The sequence below is a fragment of the Phodopus roborovskii genome, unplaced genomic scaffold (assembly GCF_943737965.1).
Source record: "Phodopus roborovskii unplaced genomic scaffold, PHOROB, whole genome shotgun sequence".
Taxonomy (NCBI): Eukaryota; Metazoa; Chordata; class Mammalia; order Rodentia; family Cricetidae; genus Phodopus; species Phodopus roborovskii.
The window spans coordinates 35,760,827-35,776,583 of record NW_026126525.1 but is presented as its reverse complement, the minus strand read 5'-3'; positions in this window follow the sequence as shown (position 1 = coordinate 35,776,583).

Genomic DNA, 15,757 nt, shown 5'->3' with positions numbered 1-15,757 from the left:
CTGGCAGGGAACCCTAGTTCAGTTCCTACCACCTGCCTCCGGTGCTTAGAATCACCTGCAAACCCAGCCCAGAGACAGGTGTAAGTACCCCACAGAGACACAGACACACAATTGAATTAAAAAGTAAAATCTTAAAAAAAAAAAAAGACATCTGGGCTAGACCTATGAAATCAATCAGGAGGCAGACAGGAGGAATCCCGGGCTTGCTGAACAGAGAGTCTGGCCAAATCGGTAAGCTCCATGTTCCATGAGAGACTCTGTCTCAAAAAAATAAAGTGAAAATAAAGTGAGGGAGGTGGTGGCACATGCCTTTAATCCCAACACTCTGTGAGTTCTAGGCCAGCTGGTCTACAGAGCCAGTTCCAGGACAGGCTCCAAAGCAATACAGAGAAACCCTGTCTCTACAAACTTGCCTACAGTCTGATCTTTTTTTTTTTCTTTTTTTTTTTTTAAAGATTTATTTATTTATTATGTATGTAGTGTGTTCTGTCTGCATTTATCCATTCAGGCCAGAAGAGGGCACCAGATCCTATTACAGAGGGTTGTAAGCCATCATGTGGTTGCTGGGAATTGAACTCAGGACCTCTGGAATAACAGCTGGTGTTCTTAACCACTGAGCCTTCTCTCCAGCCCCACCTACAGTCTGATCTTATGGAGGTATTTTCTCTCCTCCTTTCAAATGACTCTAGCATGTGTAAAGTTGACATAAAACTAGCCAGCACATCTCAGAGTCTAGTTTGTTTTCTGCCAGCTCAAGTAAGATCAAACAAACACTATTAGACCTGGTATGGTGGGGCAAGCCTAAAATCCCATAGTCACAAGGCAGAGGTCAGAGGATCACCACAAATTGAAGGCCAACCTGGTCTACATATAAAGTTTTTTTTTTTAAGTTTATTTTATGTGCACTGGTGTGATTGTGGCTGATCCTTTGGAACTTGAGTTACAGACAGTTGTGATTGCCATGTGATGGCTGGGAATTGAACCTGGGTCCTCTGGAAGAACAACTCTCAACTGACTCTCAACTGGCTACGCCATCTCTCCAGCCCTTACATATAAAGTTTTAAGCCAACCTGGGCTACAGGAGACCCTCTCTCAAAAATCAAAATAAATAAATAAGTAAATAAATAACAACTAAAAGAGTCAAAATTGCCTACTAAGATAATATTTGAGGAAGCAGTACCACATAAAGGAAAACCTGGTGCTGATTACTCAAGAATGAGCCCAGGTTCTTTTAAAGAGTTCTGATCTCTCGAACAAATGTCACTTTCTGTTGAACTGAACAACAAATAGAGTGTGGAAAAGGAATGAGGGAATTTAAATATTTATTTATTTATTTATTTATTTATTTATTTTTAAACAGGATTTCTCTGTGTAGCTGCCCTGGCTGTCCTGTCCTGGAACTTGTTTTGTAGACCAGGTTGGCGATGAATTTACAGAAATTTGCCTAGGCCTACTTCCTAAGAGCTTTTAAAATTAAAATATAATCATATCATTTCCCCTCCTTTTCCTTTCTCCCACCAGGCCTCTTGTACATACATACACACACACACACACACACACACACACACACACACACACACACAGTTGCTTAAATATATATGTAAACCTACTGAGTCTATTTAGTGTTATAGGCATATATGGTTTCAGGGCTGACCACTTGGTATCGGTTAAACAACTAGGAGACGCATATCCCAATCTCAGCATTCCTTAGTTGTCTTTAGATTCTTTGTCTAGGGGTGGGGCCCCATTAGATTTCCCCTGGTGTTATATTTTCTCAGGTCTTGTTTAGGCAGCTGTATTGTTGAGGGAATGAGGTACTTTTGTCTTAGTCAATCTTTTACAGGAGTTTCATAATAGGAAAATTTTTCTGATTCTGTTAATTCAGAACATCACACAAAGACACAATCAACTATGTTTTTAACAAATTTTGTGGGTGAACATTACTTTCAATGCCTGGAGAATAAGTTACCACATCTTATTCACACATATACATTATCTGAGTGAAGTGCATGTACAAGTCATGGTAACTTGGTAAGAAGAACATGGTAAAAGCAAATCTATGCTTTCACAACTCCAAAGCATAACAAGATTGATTTCATTTGTATTGTTTTTCAGACAGGGTTTCTTTGTGAAACAGTCCTGGCTGTCCTGGAACTCACTTTGTCGACCAAACTGGCCTCAAACTCAGAGATCCACCTGCCTCTGCCTCCCGAGTGCTGGGATTAAAGACTTGCACCACCACTGCCCCGCAACGGTTTTCTTGAAGGTCAGTTAATTTATAACAGTATGTAAGCAGACTCTGTCTGGAAGCACATTACTTACTAACTTAGGTACAGGCTGAGAGATATTTAATTTGTAAATGCAAATTATAAACAAGCACTTTTTTTTTATTTAGAAAAATCATTTCTGCTGGATGATGGTGGTGGCACATGCTTTAATCACAGCATTTGGAAGGCAGAAGCAAGTGGATCTCTGTGAGTTCGAGGTCAGCCTGGTCTACACAGCAAGTTTCAGGACAGCCAAAGCTACACAGAGAAACCTGTCTTGGGGAAAAAAAAGAAGAAGAAGAAAAATCATTCCTAAAATACTCCCTTTTCTAAGAGACTCTCAAACAGAGTTAAAAACAAGTACCCCATGCTTGGTTAAGAACACATGGCCTTTGCAGTTAAGCTTATCAACTATTATCAGTGTTCTCTCTTATTTTAAATTTTATGTGCATTGGTGTTTGGCCTGTATGAGGGTATCAGATCCATTGGAACTGGAGTTGAAGACAGCTGAACTGCCATATGGATGCTGGGAATTGAACTCAGGTTCTCTGGAAGAGCAGCCAGTGCTCTTAACTGCTGAGCCATCTCTCCAGATCCATATCAGTGTGTGTGTGTGTGTGTGTGTTTTTTTCATACCTATATGTGAATAGTGCACCACAGGAAACTGTTATAATAAAAAAAAATGCTGTGAAGAGAAATCACACCATGCAACAGGACTCATATGGGAGGTTTATTGGAAGAGGAGAGAGGAGGAGCAGAAAAAGGGACAAAGAGGGGGACAGAGACTGGTCCCTGGGGACAAGAGTGGTAGAAGAGAGAGGGAGAGAAAGAAAGAGAGGATGGGAGGTGGGCAGGGCCCTTTTAAAAGGGAACCGAGGCTAGGCATTGATAGAGCATGTCTTTAGTCCCAGTACTCGGGAGGCTGAGGCAGGTGAATCACTGTGAGTTCGAGTCCAGCATGATCTACAGAGGTAGTTCCAGGACAGGCTCCAAAGCAATACAGAGAAACCCTGTCTCGAAAACCAAAAATAAGTAAATAAATAAATGGGAACAGAGTGAATGTACACAGGTGGTGCTCTTTGTGGCTGCAGCTGAAGACATATCCAGTCAGAACCCCCAAGGTCAGGCCAGTACAGATGCCTGAAAACTAACACAAACCATCATAGCATTTCATTTACAAAGTGGAAATTCTTGTTTTGATTTTCCAGACAAGGTTCTCCTGTGTAGCCCTGGCTGTTCTGGAACTAGCTCTTTTAGATTAGGTTGGTCTTAAACTCACAAGATCTGCCTTCCTCTGCCTCCAGAGTGTTAGGATTAAAGATGAGCACCACTGCCAGGCCAAAGTAGAAATTCTTTAGGAGGGATCTATAAACAAGCTTACTTTTTAAACTCAAATTTTAAACTTTTCTTAATCTTTAAACCTAGTTGTGAATTATATCCTTTGAGCAGTATAACTTCAAAAGTCACAAAAACCATATATACAGGGACTGTTAGGGTGAAGAAGTTACACTCTTGGGAAGCTTATTAGGGCTTTTGTTTGTTTTGTTTTGTTTTTTTTAAGTTCAGTGTTTAAATCTAAAGCATATCTCTCTGAGGTAACAATGTAACAGGGCCCCAACACAACTTAGTAGGCCTCTGTGATGGAAGAATCATTCAGGCTATAAAACTCAGCATGTTTTAAGCCAAACCTAAAACAAAGGCCTAATCCATATAGTTCTGGGAAAGTCTCAGATGTACTAACCTTGCTTTTTGGCTTCTGTAGTCCTGATTCTGGATAACTGTTTTTGCTAAGTGATGTATGTCGACCCAGAACAAGGCTTCGGTACCTAAAGGCTCACCCTGAGGAACGTCCAGGACGACATAGTGTAAAGGTGCTTCCTGCTAAGACCGGTAGCTTTAGCTTGATTCCTGAAGCCCAATGGTGGAGAGAACTGACTCCCACAGCTTAGGTCATCCTCTGGTCAACATGAATGTATGCATACTCTGGCATGTGCATGTACACATGTACTCTCTCTTTCTCTAAATTACATCTGGTGTAATTGCCAGCCAGCTAATATAGACTTTTTATTGGTTTAAACCTGTGTGTGAGCAGTCTTCTATGGTGAATACCCCACAACAAGCTGAGCCATTTCTCCAGCCCAAGAACCTTCTAGAAGACCCATGAGTTAGTCTAGGAGGTGGTGGGACATGCCTTTAATCCCAGCACTCCGGAGGCATAGGCAATCAGATCTCTGTAAATTCAAGGCCAGCCTGGTCTACAGAGCTAGTTCCAGGGCAACTAGGGCTGTTATGCAGAGCAAACCCTGTAAAGAAAAAACATTTTCATAATGCCTTACTTAGTTTTGTACCTGTTCTTTCACAAGTGTATTCTAGGCTCTGCTGCGATAGTTTGGCTAGCAGACTGATTACAGAGATAGGATAATCCAGTCCCTTCCACCTGCTTTATGTGTAAATCTTCCTCTAAGGTATTAGGATCTTACAAAGAAATAAAATGGGCCTGCCATGGTGGTACACACCTCAATCTCAGCACTCAGGAGGCAGAAGCAGGTAGATCTGTGAGTTTGAGGCCAGAGTGGTCTACATAGCTGGTTCCAGGCCAGCCAGTGCAGTATGATAAGACCTTGTCTCAAAGAGGTGGGAGTACTGAAGACACGGCTCAGCAGTTAAGAGCATTGACAGATCTTGAAGAGGACCCGGTTAATTGAGATACTTTTCAAATATGCTGAATCATCAGACAGCTGAAGGTCAAGTGGAGAGATCTTGCCTATAGACCTTAGGAACTACCTAGTAACATTCCTAGCTTCCGGGTGGTAGAGGCTAGTGGTCAGCTAAGTTAATTCTTTCCAAACATTTTCATGTTGTTACTGGGTGTTAGGTCCAACACAGAGATGGTCAAGGAATGGCTATTTAGGAGACTAAAGATAGCTCAAGATAAATGGTAATTCAGCTCTTGACCTACAACATTCCAACCTCTCCACACCACTGAAGTTCTAATCAATCTGCCTTTGCAAACACAGCTGCTTTCCAGGCATTCTCCTTCATGTCAGCTTCATCTGCTTTATGTGTTGTTGATCTATAAATGAAGTCAGTTTGTAGTGGGAATTTCTTACAGAAAGTTTAAAACAGTTGTGTTTAGTTTTTCAAGACAGGGTTTCTCTGTGTAGTCCTGGAACTGCTCTGTAGTTCTCTAGACCAGGCTGGCCTTGAACTCAAGAGAGATCCACCTGCTTCTGCCTTCTGAGTGCTGAGATTAAAGGTGTATGCCACAACTTCCCAACCAAAAATATAATAATTTTTAAATTAAAAATTAAAAAATTTTAAATTGTTTTTTATACATTCAACAAGAATTTTCCATCAAGTGTTTACTGAGTGACAGGACTGTCTGTCACTGGGACCGTCCTTGTGAGTAAAGAATGCTACATCCCTTGCCTTTGTAAATATTAATTTTGTTCTATTGGGAAATATCAAATAATCACAAATAATGCAAACTCACAGCCTTTATTGAGACTGGGTAGACCAACCTGGCCTGGATAGAGTTCACTATGTAGACTAGGCTGGCTTTGAACTCAGAAATCTGACTTCCTCTGCTTCCTGAGTGCTAAAATTAAATGTGTGTGCTACCAGGCATATCTAAAGACTCAGACTTTATGAAGATAGATAATAGGTCTCTTTGCACTCAAGACATGGTGATGGGGACAAAAAGAGGCAAGAGGATCTGGAGTTCATCCTCAGCTACACAGCCAGCCTGAATGACAAAATATCCTGACTCAAAAAACAGAGAGATAGAGGAAACTAAAGATAGATAAATACAGGGAGAACATGTAACAGAATAGTTCATGGCTACCTTCTCAGGTTGATACCTTAGTTCCTAAAGAAAACAGCTATTAACTAGAACACAGAGCAGTTACAGAGGGATGAAAAATGGACTTGGAAAGATCAGTTGATTGTCTACAACTGAAGGTAGCATGATTAAGACAGCAGCCACTGAGATTCAGAGAAACAAAATTCTCTAGAGATGTTTGAAAGTAATGGTTAATACAGATCTTGGAAAAGTCATTGTCCCATCCCGTGTCCCCATTCCCTCCTCCGTACACTACACCAACTACAACAAAGATGAAATGTGTGTGTGTGTGGGGGGGTATGTTCATGTCCCATTTGAGGTCAGAGGACATCCAGCATTCTGCTCTATTACTCTTGGCTTTATTCCTTAGAGGTTGTATGGGTGTTGGGATCTGAACTCTGGCCCTCATGCTTCCTCTGCAAGTGTTCTTACCCACTGAGCTATCTCTTTATCCTGAAACTTCTTATTTCTGACTATAAAAGTTAGTTTTGCTTTGGACAAATGCATTTTAGGGAACTCATTCCCAGCTTGTTGAATTCCAAAACACCCTTTCTAAAAGTGATCTGCCTGAGACCAGCCCATTACAAAAGGAAGGCTTGCCTTTCAAACAAAGGAAAACTTCCTGGTACCCATTATCCAGGCATGAAGTTCCAGGTGCCAAGCAAAGGGGTTCAGGCTTTGAGGAAGTCCGCTATAATTAATCACGCCTCCTCAACCTTTTCTTTCTCACTTTTGACACATATTGTTAAGGTTCAAGAGTTAGAAACATGATGTTTTGGAGCTGGGGGTCCAGTTCAGTGATATACTACATGTTTTTTGTTTGTTTGTTTTATTTTGTTTTTTGGGGGGGGGTTTGTTTGTTTGTTTTGTTTTGTTTTGTTTTTCAAGACAGGGTTTCTCTGTATTGCTTTGGAGCTTGTCCTGGAACTAGCTCTGTAGACCAGGCTGGCCTCGAACTCACAAAGATCCGCCTTGCCTCAGCCTCCCTAGTGTTGGGATTAAGGGTGTATGACAACAACGACAGGCTACATGTTTAGCACTCACAGAGCCCTGGGTCCCATCAGCATCAATCCTTGTCAAAAAGGGAGGGTGTGAATGAAACATGGAGTCAGAAATGAAGAAGGAATGACTGAACACATTCGGGAAGTTATGAATGCAGCAGAAGATGCCGAACAAATTAGCGATGATTCTTAAACAAAACAAAACAAAACACAGAGCCAGGCAGTGGTGGCACACACCTTTAATCCCAGCACCGGAGGCAGAGGCAAGTGGATCTCTGAGTCAGAGGCCAGCCTGGTCTACAGAGTGAGATCCAGGACAGGTAAGGCTGCACAACACAGTGAAACCCTGCCTTGAAAATACAAACAAACAAAAACATAGGGCCTCACATAGGACTAACCTAAATCTTACTGTGAGGCAGAACTCCTGATCTGTCCTTCTGACCCCATCTTCCAGGTGGGATTCCAACTCATTGAGTTGGAAATTTTAGGGAGACAGAATTATATTAGCAGTAAAAATAGGACAAGGGGACCATGGTTACTTTACTTTTATAACCTTTGGTTAGAGGAGATGGGAAAGAAGAGAGCTTCCATTTCAAGCAACAGAAAGCCCTTAGGAAGTTCCAGGTTTCATTGAAGGGAGTATTCAAAGAAAAAGTTGAAAATGCAGGATTCTTGCTGCTAATGTCTTTTGAGTTTTGGTTTGGGACATAAGGGTTTGCGAATGCACCAGCTTAGGAGATAAATAGGACCTTATAGAGAGGCAGAGTAGAGTGATGGCTTGGGATAGTGACAAACAGGGCAGTATTAATTCTGACAGTGAGGTCATCAATGTGGTTGGAGGGTAGGAAGACAGCAGTGAGGGAGATCTGAGAACAAGCCAGGTATGGTGGTGCACACCTGTACTGGGAGTACTAGAAAGGCAGAATGTCTAAGATCAGAAAGTCAAAGTCAACCTTGGCTACAGAGTGAGTTTGTATCCAGCCTGGGATAGGTGAGACCGTGTCACAAACCAACCAACCAACCAACCAACCAACCAACCAACCAGTAACAGTACAAGGCTTTTCCTTCTACCTTCCATGAATATCCTGCTGAAGTAATTCCCTAAATTCTCTGTTCCCCTCATTGAAGAACTCCAAAAAGCTGTTCATATTTTTTCCTTCCCCCTTACACTAACTGCTCAGCTCCCATCATGCCACCAGCATTTTTTATTACATTCATCAGTAAATGTGTTTAGCCAAAATATTCAAACTCTTTAAACTTACTTGTTGAGTGTGCACCAGCATGGGTGTGTCACTGTGCACATGTAGAGGTCACAGAAAATTGGTTCTTTGCTTTCACCACGTTGAGTCCCAATGATTGGGACTCAGGCCATCAGGCCTGGCACCACAGCAACTTTACTCACTGAGCCAACTTTACAGTCCAAACATGTAATTCTTTGTCCCATGCTTGAATGACTCTGCACAATTTGACATGGTTGATCCTGTCTCTGAGAGGTTTGATTTATGCTGAGGTTCTGAGATTGTGCATGCCTGTGATTGTCCTTGTTTTCCATCTGCTTCCTCTCTTCTACTCCTTTCTTTTCTTCTCTTTCATCTTTCCTTCTTTTTCTTTTCTTTTCTTTCTTTCTTTCTTTCTTTTTTTTTTTTTTTTTTTTTTTTTTTTTTTTGAGACAGGGTTTCTCTGTTTAGCCCTGGCTGTTCTGAAACTCTCTATAGACCAGGCTGGCTTTGAACTCACAGAGATCAAATGCTGGGACTAAAGGTATGCACCTTCGATGCCCAGCTCCATTCTTTTCTTTTTTCAAGACAGGGTTTCTCTGTAGCTTTGGAGCCTGTCCTAGAACTTGCTCTGTAGACCAGACTGGCCTCGAACTCATGGATATGCACCTGCCTCTGCCTCTGAGTACTGGGATTAAAGGCATATACCACCGACACCTGGCCCACCAACAACTTTTTAATATAATTTTTTGATCCCAACACTTGGGATCAAAGGTAAGGTGGATCTGTGTGAGTTCGAGGCCAGCCTGGTCTACACCCTGTCTTGAAAACAAACAAGAAGCATATGGGTGTTTTGCCTGCATGCATGATTGTGAATCACATGAATGTTTCATATTTTATTCCTTGAGAATTAATACATGTATACAATGTATTTTAAGCATATTCACCCAGTTCACTCAAACTCTGAGACACCACCAAAAGGTCCCCTTCCTAAAGTCTTATCTTCCCTTTAAAATATTATTCCATTTTATTTCCCCGGAACATGGTTTTAAAGGCTTTGAGGCAGCACAAGCCCGTCTAAACTGCAGTGGGGGCGACCCAGCCTGAGCTCCATGAAATCATTTCTCATCTTGTTATGGATGGCACAGCTCGTTCTGTTCCACAGCTTCTCACAGAGCTTGGGAAATAGCTAAGCATCCATCACACAAACTTTGGAAACGTCCCTGACGGCAATGGCCTCTACTGTTCCAGTGATGAACTTAGTGGCCCTGTCCTTGGTGTAGCTGCGGGTGGTTGATGCAACCGTTGTTTCTTTTTCTTTTTCTGTTATTATTATAGTCAGGACCAGAAAGCCTTTTTTACTTTTTTTTTTTTTTTTGTGTTTGTTTGTTTCCATTTATTTATTTTTTTAAATTTATTTTATATAACAAAGTCCAATTAAATGAAAACAAACATTTATACACAATATTTGGGAATTTGGGCGTTGCAGAAAGCCTTTTTTAAATTATCCACTCAGTCTAAGTAGTGCTGTCCATATGTACATGGGGACATTCACTGGAGCACAGACAACCTACCAGTGGCCACATCCCCAAAGAAAACGCGACTCTCCCCAGAAGCCACCAATTGTCAATAGCCCCTCAGCCAGGTATGGGGACTTATAAGTCCCTTTCTCATCCATGCTGGAATTCTCAAATGTGAATGTAATTGTCAGGGGCTGGAGAGATGGCTCAGCAGTTAAGAGTACTGGTTAAGAAGACCTGGGTTCAATTCCCAGCAACCACATGGTGGCTCACAGCCATCTATAGTGGGATCTGATGTCCACTTATGGCATAAAGTTGTACATGCAGATAGAGCACTCAACCACAAAATAAAACAATCTTTAAAAAATAATTATCTATTTTTGTGACTGTGTAGGGACACCCGTGATACCTGTATATGGGTGTGGAGGTGAGAGGACAGCTTCTGAGGGTCAGTTATCTCCTTCCACCATGTGGGCCCCAGGGATCCAACTCAGGTTATCAGGCTTGGGGGCAAGTACCCAGAACTCACTCTGTAGACCAGGCTGGCCTTGAACTCACAGAGACCCGCCTGCCTCTGCCTCCTGAGTGCTGGGTAAAGGTGTGTGCCACTATCTGGGGAGAAAAGGCTTTAGCTATCAGCAGCCCATTCCTGAGCTCTGAGATAGTCTGCCTTTTTTTGAGCATGCCAATCTTTCTTCCGGGCAAGGAATGTTTGGGGAAAGTTCTACCTCTTCTTCCGTCTCATAGTCTGGGATCTCTCAGGTAGCAATATGAGCATTCTCATGCATCTCCTCCATGTCTGCAGTTACACAGTCCTTTATGTGGTGAGACAACCATTGCTTTTCTTTTCTTTTTTTTAATTTTTAAAAAATTTTTGGGACAGTGTTTCTCTGTGTAGCTCTTAGCTGTCCTGAAACTCACTCTGTGCAGCAGGCTGGCCTGAAACTCAGAGACCCACCTGCCTCCCCAGTGTTGGGGTCAAAGATGCATTCACGACACCACTACCTGAAGCCAATTCATATTTGACAAACACCATCACCCTGTATTTGTGCTTTGTTTTGTCCTGGATCACAAATCATTTGTGAGCATAAGAGTCAGTTTTGCTCTCTTTATGTCTTCTAAATCTTGGTATTTCTTAAAGTAGGCCTTAGTCAGCCGGGTGGTACACGACTTTAATCCCAGCACTCAGGAGGCAGAGGCAGAGGCAGGGAATCTCGTGGTCAGCCTGGTCTACAGAGCAAGTTCCAGGACAGCCAGGACTACACAGAAATACCCTGTCTAGAAAAACCAAATGAACAACAAAAAAAAAAAAAAGCCTTATTCTATTCTTCAAAACTTTCACAAACCCCATTCTGCAGAACAAAAACCAAAATTATGCCTACACACAGACCTACAAACAGATCTAATGGTGCTAAGTAAGGGTGGAGAGGAGCAGCGGGCAACAATGTTTAAAACCTAACATTCTAACAGAATGCAACCAAAGATGTACAATTTTGATACCTAAATAAACACAGAGGAATGATAGTAGGAAATATTTAAAATCTTTGTTTTTCATGAACTATTACATTTCTCTAAGAGCAGAAGACCTACCTACAGTAAAGCCACTGACATTCATAACATAATGGCCTTACATGCACAGTGCAAGGTGCATGTGTTGTGTGTGCAGAACCAAGGCACCAGAGAAATCATGCAATGCAACATGAGTATTGTCAAAAACAACTGATTCATTATGACTGATTTTGCACGTTCAAAAAACCTTTTACTATTGTCATTTTTCTCAACCCCCACAATCAGCTCAAGCAATCCCCATATAGGGTTACAAGTCACATTTTAAGGAGCTATACTTTTTTTTTTTTTTTTGAGACAGGGTTTCTCTGTGGTTTTGGAGGCTGTCCTGGAACTAGCTCTTGTAGACATAAGGCGCTATACTCTAGGAGACAAGGAGCAAGAGGGTAAGAGTCTGGGCTGTGAATGTGTGAGCAAGTATTTGAGCTGGACATCACTTACACTGCTGGACTGCTGTATGCATTCAAGTTTGTTTTAAATTACTGGGGTGAGTTTTGTGTCTCCCCATCCCTGGCTGGCCTCTAGCCTTCAATCCTCTTGCCTCCAAACACTGGGATTACATGCATACACCACCACTCCCAGCCAACCACTTTGTCTTTATTCTAACAAATCAACACAACTAAAAAATTTCTTGGCAGCTTGCTTCTTCTCACCATTCAATTCCTTTCCACAAACCTTTCCCATCTGTTTGGATCAACCACCAGCTGCTCAGGCTCCAAGATGAGATGCCACTCTCATTTTCTATCTTCGCCTTCATCCATCACCTGGCCATCGCTGACTTATTGGCGGTACTCCAAAATACCCAAACCTGCCAAAGCCACTAACACCTTTTATCCTAATCCCCACGGCTTGCTGGTTGGTTCATTCGTGTTAGCCTCTTCCCTTTCTCCCTTCCTTTCCTTCTTTTGGGGTATGTGGAGTCAGGTAGGAGTTGAGACCAAGCTTCACACACTGCCAGTCTGTGCCCCCTTCCTGAGTCACACAATGCATGTACACAGAATGAGATTAACCATTCCATTGTCTGCACTGCCAATCACTTTCCTTTATGCTCAGAGTGACTGCAAAGTTTGTATCTGGCTTTGGAGACCTTAAAACAAAGACTTTCATAAGATACAAACAAACAAACAAAACCGCAATGGATGTGAATAAAAGATAAACTACTTTATTTTGTCCCGGGGTGGGAAAGAGACAGAGACTTCTTTTTGAGCTCCTCTGATCGTATTTTCTCATCCCAGGAATGTCAGTTCTTTCAGAAACTTGGCACTTGCTGCTGCCATTCTTTCCCGCACAAGGCATGGTGAGGTCTCAACTCATACTCCTGCTCAGAGAATTCTTTAAGTGATTACTGGTTCCTGACACGATCTCACCTTCTTTGTTAGCTTTTGTACTGTCTGTGCATTACAACTAGAAGTAACTGTGTATATGCATTGCTGGGATTTGAACTCAGGCTGCAAACGATTATTTTTCTTGACCACCACAAAGTTTCATGTGAAATGAAAATTCATACTATTAACATTTTAAAGCTATTCCCTGCAAAATGTCATTTATTAGTTACTAACATGGGTTTTGATATTCTTACAGTGTCTTGCTTTGGGGCACAAGCTAGCTTTAAACGTGGTCTTTCTGCCTCACCCTCCTAGGTACTGAGGCTTCAGGTAGGCACAACCGCGACCAGTTGATAAGTGTTTTTATCTTCCTGGACTTTCATACCAATGGGACAGGCTCCAGCTGCCATTTGTCTTCATCACTCTCACAAGAGCAATTGCACATTATAAAATGTATTACTTCTAGGTATCAGGAAATGTCCACAATTGCTGTGTTATAAGTAATTCTACTGCAGTGGAATTAGGTATCAGCTAATTCCAAGCCCATTAATATAAATATTAATGAAAAAGAATGATTTTAGCTTTGGTTCCTTAGTTCTAGAACAAAACATTTTCTTAGCACTTTTCTCTCTTTTATTCAATGACTTAATTGCATCAGTAGGGCTCATGGATATTTTACACTTTGGATTATATTACCATGTACTACTTACTTGGGGGTGCTTAAACACACCTGCAATTCCAGTGCTTAGAACATAGAGGCAGAGGATCAAGTGTTTAATTTAGCTGAACGATAATAAAATCTATTTAAAATTTTTTTTCTTTTATGATCTGTCAAAATCATGCAGATGCTACAAATGTTGAACACATTTAATTCTGCAGTATAAGATGGACCCAAGAGCAACCCAGGAAGTATTATGGTACCACACAACAGGCACTGGCGGAAGGTGAACTGTCTTTTCTTGTGGGTTGAGTTTCTCCCAGTGGGGACTTGGTAAAAATGTCCAGAATAATGCTCTCTGGCTTGTGAAAATATACAACCACAGGCGTCTCAGAGTCTGGAGCTCGTCAAGGTTAAGTCCCATAAAGAGTTTCATCAACAGGGCCTCCACTTTTGCACCTTTCCCTGCTCCCTTGATCCCATGTCACTAGTATCATTGCCCAGAAGGGACATAGTGGGACGCTTTGACGTACAAGGGCTGCAGGCTGCTGATGACGTAAATCTGCTAGCTACATAGCTCAGTATGACCTTGAATGTCTGATTTCTCTGTCTGTGGTTAAATTAAAGGCATGGACTACCATGTCTAGTTTTATATAGTGCTGTAGACAGAAACCCAGGGCCTTGTGTATGTTAAGCAAGCACTCTACTGTGCTACAATCCTAGCCCCATACATGACAAACTTTAGGTTGAACTATTGCCTCTCCAAGAAGTCATATACTTCACAAATTTTTTTTGTTTTGATGTGTGAACATGTATGTGCACATACAGTTAGTTACACATGCGAGGTGCAAATGTGTATGCATGTGGAGGCCAGAAGTTGATCACTCCATCTTAATTTTTGACAGTGTTTCTCACTGGTTCTGTAGCTCATTGATTAAGTCAGTGCAGCTAGCCAGCAAGTCCCAAGGACCCTCCTGTCTGTCCCCTTGGCACTGGGATTACAGGCATTTACTACCACACCTGGCTCAGTTGATCCAAACTCAGACCCTCATGTTTATAAGGAAAGCACTTTAGTGGCTGAAGTATCTCCTCAGCCCCATGTGGCTTTTTGTGGTACTGGGATGGCCTTTTGCTGCTAACCAGACACTCTACCACTAAGCTACATAATCAGTCTAGTGTTTTGTTTTTTAAATGGGATTCTTGCTCAAGGAAAGCTCATGTTCTGCATTCCCAGTAGCTAAGTTGGTCTTTCAGTGTATGCCATCATATTTTGATATTTTCAGTACTATTTAAGATATTTAGCTGGATATGACACTTATTTGTAACCCCAGCACTAGAGAGGCTGAAGTAGAAGGATGGAGGGTCTGAGGCTAGCCTAGGCTACATACTAAGACTGTCTCAAAAACAGGTAATGCTCAGGGACTGGCACCACAATCATAGAGCTATTTGGGCATTTCTCCATGTTAGGTCCTTTTTAAAGGATTAAATATAACTACTAAAGGTGGTGATGGTGGCACACACCTTTAATCCCACAGTTTAAGAGGCAGAAGCAGACAGATTTCTTTGAATTCAAGGCCAGCCTGTCAATAGAATGAGTTCCAGGACAGCCAGGGATACACAGAAAAACCCTGTCAAGGGAAAATTAATTAATTAATAAGTAAATATAAAGATTTCCTTTTTCACCAAGTCAGCCCCAGATATTAAAAAAAAAGTTAGAAAAATTTAAAGGTATAAGTAGGTCCTGTCCTGGTTGCTGGGGGTAGCTTAAAGGGCATTTAACAACAGAGAACCTTCTCCATCATCTTCTCTGACTTATAGTTACCCAGCAAAATCTTGGTGCCTCACCCTCTGTCAGAAGAAATACACCCTCCAGGACTGGCCCAACACCAAGCTCCTATAATTGTTCAACTAACCAGTTCAGTTAGATTAAAGAGTACCCAAATCCCTGGACACAAAAGGCATTTCCCCATGCCTTACACTATCATGCACTTTTGTGTCTGGACACCTTCTAGGTCAGAGCAAATTTTTACTTTTGTGTGATTTCAGTGCAGTTACAAGTCCAGCTCTGGATACAAATGTCTGCTCAGAAAGCTACTGTATATTACTCCCTCAAAGAAAATATCTGTTTGACCATATTCTAGGAAGAAAAAGATAACCAAAGAAATGTACTGCAACTTCCTAGTGGTTCTTAGACCCTACCTTTTGAATACTGACCCCATACTTTTTGTCTAAAATTGTAACAAGGTCTTCTGCATCCAAGGCTGCCTTTAAACTTGCTATGTCACGGGGTGGCCTTGGACTCCTGATTCCCAAGGGCTGGGATTACAGATGTGTGCCATCATGCCTTGTTTCTGAAGTGTGG